The sequence below is a fragment of the Solanum pennellii genome, chromosome 1 (genome assembly GCF_001406875.1).
Source record: "Solanum pennellii chromosome 1, SPENNV200".
Classification (NCBI taxonomy): domain Eukaryota; kingdom Viridiplantae; phylum Streptophyta; class Magnoliopsida; order Solanales; family Solanaceae; genus Solanum; species Solanum pennellii.
Window position 1 is genome coordinate 40,245,274 of NC_028637.1, and position 12,013 is coordinate 40,257,286.

The following is a 12,013-nucleotide window of genomic DNA, read 5'->3' on the forward strand; positions in this document are numbered from 1 at the left end:
ATATATATATATATATATATAAAAGCAATGTCCATTATTTTCTAATCCTTCTAATACTTATGTTTTTAATGATAATCTTCTTCCAATTGTATTATATTGCAGCGGAGTTGAATTTTACATGTTCATCCTGTAAATAAAAGATAAATTTAGTTAAATTTTGTGAAATTAAGATAGAAATACACAAATATGAATTTAAAAAGTAGAAGAAATCACATAATACTATACTAGACAAAATACTTGAAACTACTCAAAGACTGTTGCGGTAAGCTATACTCTCCAACACCTAGAGCTTTTCCGTGTCACATCTCCAGGATATACAAATATACATATATGAATACCTAGCTACTGAAATTTATGTTTCTGCAGTCAAACACATATTTTTAACAAATATGGTGGGGGGAAACAAGGTATAATTGCTCAGATAAAGTAGAATAATTCGCAATGGACTTACAACATGTGCAATGTCGCTACTAGCAGTTTTCCGAGCTTTGCTACCAAGACATGCTAGAATCTCTAGTTCATTCATTGTCTAGCCTACCATAGAGAAATATATAAATCATAGTTAAATCATTTTACATGCAACTATGATTCCTTTGTTCAAAAAAAGTTAACATACTATTACAAGTAAAAAATAACCTAATGTCATGCAATTATTTAAGTTTTATTTTTTCAGAAGTTCTGACGATTGCAATATTCTGGATCCATGTTCTCACTTTTCACAATGATTAGAGGCAAGGAGCACGGATTGATACAGGGGTACAATTGTTTTCATTGTTTTATGGTAAGCACTTCAAAATTCTCAATGTGGATATGTAGTGGTGTGACAAACCTGTAGTAGTAGCCGCAAAATAATATTTCACTATTGTTTTATGATTTTCTTCTCTTGGGATGGGTTGGTTAGATTATATGGAAAGAAGGGTAATGGAGTGAGTAATTAATTAATGTGATCGATTTTCAGGGAATAAGTATTTAGCGACGTGTTGATTTTTAATTTTTGCAAGAACTGGAAGGTGATTACGTTTTTGGACTAGAATAGGAAGAGGGAATTGTTTATATCAATTATCAAGCCTAATCATTGAATAATGATTATGCATAATCATTGAAAAAACTAGAAAATTATTGGCAACCATACATGTCTGCGCATAAATGAAAATATTTTACCACTTTGAATCATTTATTTTGTGCTAGAACATTTCCAAACTCCAGGAAAGTAACTCTTCCATTACCGGTTCAAAAGGTGACCTGTAATTTTCATTGCTTACCAAAGAAACAACATCAACGGTTCTTCCATGGATGAAATTGGAGAATGGAATAAACTCCAGAGAAGGTTTTTTCTTATTAGGATGCGAGAATCTCTAAAACATTCTTGCAAATTTAATTGTATCTTCATTTGCTTTCGTTTCAGAGTTTCACAAGAAAAAATACGCTTCAATAGAATAACCCACAACGTGTTTTGCAAGTTCCACTGTACGGAATAATAGAATAGTATATTGGTGTTATGTACAACGATTTTGGTTTTTGCAGATGGTGGAGAAAGTTACTCTTTGAAGCCATAATAATTAATCAATACAAAGTTACAGTTAAGAAATTCAATTAATTTGGTACATTTATACACATAGAAGAATATACACATTAAAGAATCCTTTTCTGAATAATACAGAGGATGAAGTAAGAAAAATGAGTTTATGGATTCTGCATTTTAATAAATGTTAGCTTACACGGGATTATGGATAAATTATATTCATATATAGTGAATTTTGTAACACAAATATAAGGTTTTGACAAAAGTTGTTGGGTTCGGCCTAATCCATAACTTTTTATCTAACCTTCCTCTAAATAAGACCCCTCTTGTAAACCTCTCCACATAATTCTAAAATGAAGAGACTTACACACTACTAGTACGTTCTAATTACCACATTATACCATATTCAACAACACAAAATGAATCAACAATAAGAGGCTGCTAGTTCCTTTTTATCCAGAATCACATATACTTTCAATTTATTCAAAGAATAATTCACATTCGAACAAGAATTAGATAACGTGAACATAATAGAATTGAGTAGTATCCCTTGTCCTTATTTTGACTACATAAGAAGCCTAAACAACAAACACTCAAGTGTGTCGCTGAGTGGTCAATAAAGTTGGTTGCATCATGAGTTTTCAAGTTTAAATCCCTATATAGATAAAAACTAAAAACAATTTCCATTTGTTCTAACCTTGATAGATAAATTATTGGGTATTGTGCATGCAAATTAGCCAAGACCCCCAATGCTAGTGAAAAAAGATAAGAAATATGTTTACTCCCCAATCAAAGACTCCTATAAATAATGTCTATCTGCACCAATTTATTTAATCTCACGAATAAGAGAATCTACACACAAAAACCATTGGCATGGAACACGAGTAACTTTTCTAAATACTTTCAATGATAAGGGAACATAAACTACGTCACCAAACACTAGTTTCTCCATTACCCTCTGGGTATGCATTTAGAATGCCCTTTTTGTTCTAATTATGTTTTAGTTCACGTTGTTCAGTGAAGAATTAAAAAATTAACACAAATACTCGAGAATAAAATATAATCATAATTGACTACAACAAATACTCAATATAAGCTCACGAATTAGTGTTTTGGGAAAATAAAATGTATGTATACCTTACCTCTACCTCAGAGGTAAGGAATTTATCCTGAACCATTATGGATTGTTAGAATGACAAAGAAATGTAATAAAACTTATAAGAAGATATGACTTGTCAATGGAAAAGACAGTTTCGATTGATGGTGAAAAATGTTGAAATGGGTATTGATTTCATCAAATACAATCGTCAATATAATGTAGCTAACTCCCAAACAAGATTTAATCTTTCAATCATATCTTCCTCAAAATAAACAACAATTCTCAAATCATTAGAATCTGTGATGCCAATTTCTAAATTAGGCACACTATGAACTAAAAGAAAAAGCTCAATGCATTCAAAAATCATAAAATCATTTACAGTACTGAGCCATTCATCACTAATTTTGATAGCCAAAAATAGAAATTTACAAATACCCAAAAGAGAAAAGAAAAGTTAAACAAACATTAACATATATACACTTACACAAAATATTTTTTAATCGACCCGTTCCTAACCCGATGTAGGCACATTCAATAAAATACAAAATAACTTTACAATATTGATCCTAGTAACATTTTAATTCAAGATACAAAAATGAATATTTGACAAAAATGCAACAAAGACTTAACCAAATGCTTAGATAAACAAAAAATATAAAAAAATTAATAAACTCATTATTGATTGCGAATGAAAATTATCTAAAGGGCAGCAAAGAGATTCAAAGATAGTTATATTGATCTTACTGTGTAAATTCAGGCAGTAATGATTCATTCCCAAGAACAGGATAATCAATGAGAATAAACTTTTAAAAAAGTGATGAAATGGAGCAAAATGGAGTGTCATCAGTTAGTTGAAAAGATAACCTCAAGGATCACAACTTATTCTAGACAACTATCTTGTGCTGGTCGACTTCAAACATAAATGTTGTCTTATTTTCTATCTATAATTTGGGGGGGACTGTGTATACTACCTCAAAGTGTATTAAAGGAAGTAGACAAGAAATGTTTGTATTACCTGTGGGGGGAAACTGATGAGAAGAGGAAAATAATGCTAGTAGCATGAAAAATATCTGTACTACTAAGAAATATGGTGGCTAAACGTTAGAAGATGCAAGAACTGGAATATTGCCTCTGTTGGAAAATTGTTACGGCAATTGGCAACAAAACTGTACTTACTTTGAGTTAAATGGGTTCATGAATTTACATAAAGGATGGTGCACAAATATGGCATCATTGTCCATCTGTGGACAGTAGTTGGTACTTGAGGAAGCTGAATTCACTTAAGAAGCAGATGATTCATTGGTATTGCAGGGGAATGTACCAGCTCTCCCCCTTTGGTAAATTATTCAGTTTGCAAGAGTTATATTGCTTTATTTGGTCAGTTGCCTAGAGTGAGAGAAGCAGAGCTTATATGGAATTAAATTATTCTGCCAAAGCATAGAATGATCGTATGTATTGATTATCAAAATAGAATACTTACCAAGGAAAGAATGACCAGATTAAACATTTTAGTTGATGACCTTACATGCTCCTTGTGTGAGGAAAATGAAATAGAGACTCAGAAATATCCGAAATAAGGGTCACTCTCTCTACATGGTCAGGCTTGTACTTGAAAAAAAGGGGAGTAATAAAAAATCTTCAATGTTTGTAAGGAATAAAATGGAAGAGGTTCCAAAAGGAAGTAGTTGCGGCAATTTATGGTGCTATGATTTATCACACATGGCGAGAAAGGAACATGAAGATTTTTAGGGTCATACATAGAAATACGAGCTTGGTTATAGCACAGACCCAGAAGAGGTCATAGATGCACTAACTTATAGTCTAGAATTTGTAAGTAGATTGTTGGTATGGCATGTTTGATTTTTTGTTTGATTGATGTCTAGATACTTGCTGCAAGCTTCCTAGAAGGGAGTGGTGATACTGGATGCTCCTTAGTTCTGTAAATTTTTCTTGTTGTTGCAATGGTAATATTTCACATTTAGTACCAAAAAAAAGTAAATAGAAAAACTCACAATAGAGTTCCCACAACCTAGATTTTTATACAACATAATGAATATAAAATTAAGCTTTAATTTTAGGGAAAACTAAACAAGCAGCTAAAATTTGGGGAACAGTTCTGAGTTTTTTGGCCGAAACAATTGAGCGCAGTCTGTTTTGGCGGAAAACTGGAAAAATAGTTAAACTTAGGGTAAAATTTGTGTATGTTATTGCAAAATTGTATACAGAAGCTATAATAAAAAAATATTTTGTCAAATATTATATAAGATAGCAAAGAATTAATTAATTTCTTGCAATTTACTAAAATTAGACGAGGATATTATGGTTGTTACAAAAATGTTTTTGCGATTCTTCATATTGAAACTTTTAATATTTATAATAAAATATAGCAACAATATAAAATTATTTGACAACAACAAAAATATTGTTGATTAAAATTTAAAAGATATTCCAACAAATAAATTAAGTTCTTGCAATTCATTGATATAAGGCAACACCACTAGAGTTTTTGCCAAAAAGTTGTTGCTAAATCCATACTTTCTTGTAGTGCTTAAAAAAACTACTTCGCCCGCCCTTCCTATTGGTGAAGTACGCAACACATCTCACCAATCAACCTAATAAGACAAATGTAAATATAGCTTTAAAATTGTGCACCACTTTGAATCTGGACGGAGGTACTCTTCTAAGGACCAAGTCGCTGCATTTTTGATGAAGACACACAAATGTTTCTAATGCTGAGTTTATTCATTGATTTCCCCTTTCATCAATGCCAATACTAAAATACAATTTCCTTAGTCGAATCCCTTGTTAGATCCCTAAGTTTGTTAAATCATCAAAACTTAACATAAGCTCTTAAGTAACACTATTGATCCACTGTTACAATAAGAGATAATACATTACGGAGAAATATTACAAGCATGTGACAATGCATATGATTTTGTTTATAGCTGTAAGATCGATCATAGTTTCTTTTTCAGAATCCCTACTATACATGATTTGGATCATAGATTTAGCATCGATCCTTATTTTCTTACAAAAGTCACTAGTGGTGAAAATATAGCTATGGTGTCTGAAACTACATTTACTCCAAATGCCTCACTCATTAAATTTTGCCTAGTAAATTGAGTTACCAAGCAAATTAGATTGGCTTTTTTGTCGTATCTAATGATGAGTTCTCGACACACTTAGGAAGCCTTGACATAAAAATGTCATAGCATAATACAACAAAGAATATTGAAGATATAGAGGAAATCATGGACTTACATGGACAAGTTAGAGATTATAACATGTCTAATTGCGATCCAACAATCAAAATCGAAGGTTGATTGTTGAACATCTAAACGAGAAAACACGATAAATGCAACATGTGCAAGTTGTCAGCAAGGTATTAGGTTTTTGACAATGTTAAGAGATTGATAGATCGATATTCGAACAAGTAATTGAGCATAATAACAGTAGGACACAGCTTGGGAGTTGGATTAGCTATGATAAGTGCTTATTACATTGCGGAAATTGAATAAGATTTACGCGAAGACGAATCATTTTCAGCATGAGGTAAAACGTTGCACCATCACTTTGGCTCATAGAGATAGTTGTTGGTTAGAGAAACTCTCACAGCAGTAGTTGCATGGCTCCTCAAGAGGTTCTATTTGATATGAATGGGGGTATGAGACTTTATTCATGCATTGCACGAGTAGACATTAGGAGGAAGCATGATGCCTTTTATTAAGATTATGAGTTTACATCAGATTATTTTATATTTTTTCATACATATCAGAGTTAATTGTATCCTTACATATATAGAATTTAAAGCCATGTTTTAAATATCTTTATTTATATTTCACATGTCTTTAAACTGCTATATAATGAAATGAGTTAGTTATATAGATTTATGTTATTCATGAGCTGAGCAGAGCAAAAGTAAGTGTTCCTCCTTACTCTTTTAAAGCTTAAGTTTTGTTAGAATTCCAACTCGCATACTCGTACATTCAATGTACTAATGACAATTGGTCTGCATCATATCATGATGCAGACGTAGGTAACCAGGATCAGCATCATCTAGCGCCTCGGTAATCCAGTAGAGCACTCAAGTGAGTGGTGAGCCTCCTTACATTCTGGAGGACACATTTATATGCTTTCCAGTCTTTTTATTTATTGAATTTTGTGGTGTTTGTTCCAACATTCCTTTTAGTTTATAGAGGTTTCACAGAAAGAAAGACAGTCAGACGGTTTAGTTTTTTTTTTCTCATTATTTATAGATATTTTATTATGAGACTTAAGTGTAATTTTGGCCAAGTTATTGGGAAAAAGGTCTGATATACCCCTCAACTTTGTCATTTGTAGTTGATATATCCCTCGTTATAAAAGTGGCTCATATATGCCCTTACCGTTATATAAATGGCTCACATATACCCCTGCAATTACAAAATGGCTCACATATAACCTTCATTTAACGGAAGTTAAAAAACTAGTTTTAAATTTATATTTATTACATCTAATTTTTTTTAAAAAATTATTCTATGGTATATATGATTCTTCTATCAATTTTCAAGGTATATTTTAATTTTTTTACATACATAAATTATTTTTTGACTTCTTTTATTATAATTATTTGAGTTTCTTATTCTTATTTTGTTTTTTCTTTCATTCCTTAGGTTAAAGAAAAAAATTAAACTATTTTTTTGTGTGTATTGTAATTTAATTTTGTATTCGAAGAATAAATTTGGTCATCAACAATAAGTTTTACAAGAATATTAGTGAAACATAAATAAATTTGATTATCAAACTAATAATTATAAATTAGTCATTGAATGAAAAAAGTAAAAAAAATATGTTTGACGATGATTAAATTTACTCATATGGGATTATATTTTTTAGAAAAAAATAATAAAAATTTTGATTAAATTTTTTTTTTCATTTCCGTTAGAGGAAAAGGGTATATGTTAGCCATTTTTTACAAGTAGGGGTATATATGAGCCACTTCCATAACAAGGGGTATATCAGCTCTATATGACAAAGTTTAGGGGTATATCAGACCCTTTTATCTTATTTTAGTTCAAGTTACTTTATGAGAATGTCTTCCTATATTGAGTTAAATCTTCCGTAGAGTTCAATAATCCAGGCCAAGGGTCCGCTCAAAACGAACAATGGTCATTGGGTGTCGGCCATGTCCAGGATATATGTTCAGGACGTGACATGCATTATTAGTACACAATCACAATATACTGTTACGATCAAATCGCTATCCCACTAGTGTAACATAAAAAAATTCAACAAACATTATAATCACATACATATATATCAACATATACAACATTACCAACACGAAGAATAAACAACACATTTAACATTTATCATCATATCATTTGTCCTCTCATGGAACACAAACACAAACAGTTAGTCTATCAGAACATGGAAATCGAATCCCATATTTATGTCGAAACATGGCAATGAAGTCAAATATTATGCCAAACATGGAAATTCGATCCAAAGTTATGCTGGAATGTTCCAATCCGACCTAAACTTTTGCCGACATGTGGCAGCCGATTCCAAACACACATCACAATTACAGTCAAAAGTATATCGTCAAGATCATACATTAACATTATCATTTAATAGCAGCATTATTCATCTATCTCATTTTCAATAAGTATGATAAAAATTGCAACGTCCATACATATACAAGTATCACAATTTATGAAGAACATGCATACACCACACAAACAAAGAATCACAACCATCACCTACCTAGAAACAAGTTTGAAAGCCTAAGAAACTTGATCCTTTCCTTTCCGAATTCGTTCCGCTTGTTCTTGGTCTACAAATATTCACAATACCATGGAAATCAATAAGAAATTGCTAATTACAAGAAATTATAACAATTCTATGAACCCTAGATCAAATTCATGATCCCAACTAACCAATTTAGAATTTTCTCCCCCATAAAATCTGTAACAGAACTCTTCCTCGTCATTATTAACCCATTCTATTATGTTCTACGTATCGAAAAATAGATTTGCCGGAGTGAAAAAGCTTATCTTTAGCCTAATGAATGGTTAAAATGAGTAAGAATTGTCTGGGTCCTTCAATAGCTATAAAAGTCAAAAAATATCAAAGAAGGCCGTTTTGGGGTTTATTAACGACATTGAGTCATGTATGGCCCACCCCAGAGGCTCTCTTCCCGCTGTCTCGGCGGTGACAAAGCGACTCAAGTGCCCACCAACGCGGCACTTTCGAACGAGTAACCTCTTCATCGTTCATCTTCAATTGTTAGTTCCGTCTCACCCACCACACTTCTAAAATCCCGATCTAGCAACCCTGCAAGAGCGACAAAACTCCTACTACAACATCACAAACTGAACCATAGAGCTTTTTAAAGAATTCTAGAACACCTTTTTTAAAACACACACATAACTCACAACGGTCAGAACATACCATTTGCGCTAAGTTCGATTACAAGAGATCTAGAAACACAAATTCAATTACGTAAGGTCATACAGGTTCGTTAACGAGTTTTCTAGCTACTCATGTAATCAAAATCATAAATAGTTCTCCTGATTACTACCAAATATCTCTAAACTTTAGTGACTCTGATTTTCGCAAAATGTAGACAAGGTTGGAGAAATCCAAATACTACTATAAACTTTTTCCCGCTCCAATTTTCCTCTATTGCCATTTCTAAGGTCATTACAGCAATACCCAAAAGAAAAATATAAAATTTTAAATTACAATTGAAACCATGAAAAGTATATTAAAATGCTTAGAAATTCAAGCTTATGAAATCACAAATACAAATTGTTTATTAATATCACTGAACACAAACAATGAACCTCAAAATAACTAGTTCTCGCCATTCTCTAGATGATTTAGATTTGTTTTTCCAACTCTTTTAATTACGTGTATATAGACTGAGTTAGGGTTTAGGGTTACATTAACTAATGGGCCAACACATTTAGCTAGCATCCCGTATGGATATATTAGGCCCATAAGATTATTTTTTGAAAAACAATATCTTATGTATATATATATATATATATATNGAGATACATATATATGGATATTTTATCAAAATAAGATAATATTTTTCAAGAAAATCTTTTGGACCTATTATACCTATTAGGGGTGCTAGCTTAATGAGTTGACCCATTAGTTAATATAACCCTAAACCTTAACTCCGTCTATATAAACGCCATTACAAGTCTTGGAAAAATAACTCTAAATCGTGTATAGAAATGTGAGAGCTAGTTATTTGGGGGTACATTTTTTGCTTGAGTGATGCTTATAAATAACTTGTATTTGTGATTTCATGATCTTGATTACGTGAGTTTTTCAATATTCTTTAGATTGTTTTTTTTAATTTAAAATTTGATGTTTTGTTTTTGTGGATTTCTTTTTTGATATTACTAGTTTTGAAAAATCATTAGACTTTTCAAATTATGATCTTGATTTTAATTGTTTTTTTGTTATCGTTCTTTCAAATAGAGTTTGTCATTTTCAAGTTTTATGTGATCCATGTCTGTTATAAATTAACTTAGTATATACCATGTTTCTTGATAAAACATGTTATTTATTTATTGAGAAAAGACATAAAGTAACCATTGGAGTTGTCCCGGATTATTATATGACACTTTAACTTTGTAATTGTCCTATTACCCCACTAAGCAATTATGAACTTATATTATTATACCATTTTCCGACCAGCCCCAAATTTAAAGAAGCAAGTGTGTTCACACACCAATCAATAAACGACACGTGTTTTTTTTGTCATTTTAAGTTTTCCTTTATTTTTTTTGTTTCTCTCTCTTACTTTTTGGATTTTAATTTTGATTTATTTTAAATTTCATTTCATCTTCGACTTCTCTTCATTTTTTTTCTTCACCTTCCATCCCTCATGTCAAATTGAATCTCACTCTCATTTTTTTCTTTTCTTTTCTTTTCTTCTTATTCTCCGGTCGAATTCTATACATAATATCATTTATACTTTACTAAATTATTGATAACAAAATTATTTATTTTTCTAAATAATTTACAATTTTGAAGTATCATCAACTACTCATTTTCATATAAATCCAAAATTATTAACATAATTTTAAAAAAATAAATTAATTTCCGAAAATTGAAAGAACTTAATTGAAATCAGATAAAACAAAAATTATATAATACTCCCCAATCATCTCATTAATTTAGCTCATTTTCATATAATTTCAAAACTAGAAATGATAATTTTGAAGAATTACAATTCTCCGAAATTTGAAAAAGTTTAATTAAAATTTGGATTAAAAAAACTAAATAATACCACCTAATCATCTTGACATGTAATGTGCTTATCAAATTGTTCGAATGTAATATAATGTTTAGATATAGTTTTAAATCAAAGAGATAGTTAAACTAATAGTAGTATAAAAGGGAGATGAAATTGTGATAAAAATGACATTTAAAGTGAGGAACATCAATTAAGATGAAAATGACTCTTTGAAGAAGAAGGAAGAAAGAAAAAGAAAAAACTAAAAAGAATAAAAAGTTAAAATAATAAGAAAAACAAGAAAATGTATTTTATAGCAAAATACTTGCAAAAAATATTATATTCGCTCTTTTTTGTTTGTTCACTCTCTCTAAGAGAGTGCATACACTCTCAATGCTAGGTGGACAATAAATAATGTAATAATATCAATTAAGAATTAATTAGGAGGGTTGCATAGTTTAGGTGTCTTTTTGAAAATTTGGAACAACTTCAGGTGTCACTTTATAACTTTTCTCTTATTTATTCAACATTTTTTTTGCTCTTGTCACTTTTTATTTTTAATTCATTATATGACAAATTTCTTTAATTTTTAATAGGTTGTTCCTTTGAAGTTTTATTTAATTATGTTTAATATTTATAACAGTTTCCCAGAAATGCATAACGAGTAAGATATCAATAGAAAAATGTGGTGTTTGTCCAGAATACAATATGAATTTAGATATTTCCCCCTTGCATAAAATCATCTTTATATTACTCTCCACTTAAAATATTTTGAGTTGTTAGTTATAGTGGCGTTTATATTTTTTTAGCTTCCACCAAGTAAGTTTTACTTAAAAAGCATATAAATCGTATTCATAAAGTGAAACGGAAAACTTATATACTTCTTTAGTCTCTTTTTGCAGTGCATGAGTGTCACGACCCAAAACCGAGCCGCGACTGGCACCCACACTTACCCTCCCATGTGAGCGAACCAACCAATCTAAACCCTAGCATTTCAATATAATATCAACAGAAAGAAATGCGGAAGACTTAAACTCATTAATAAAAACCAATTCAATAACTTCTAAAATTCAACATCTATTATTCCCCAAAATCTGGAAGTCATCACCACAAGAACATCTATGATCAAATTACTAAACTAAGAGTATTCTAA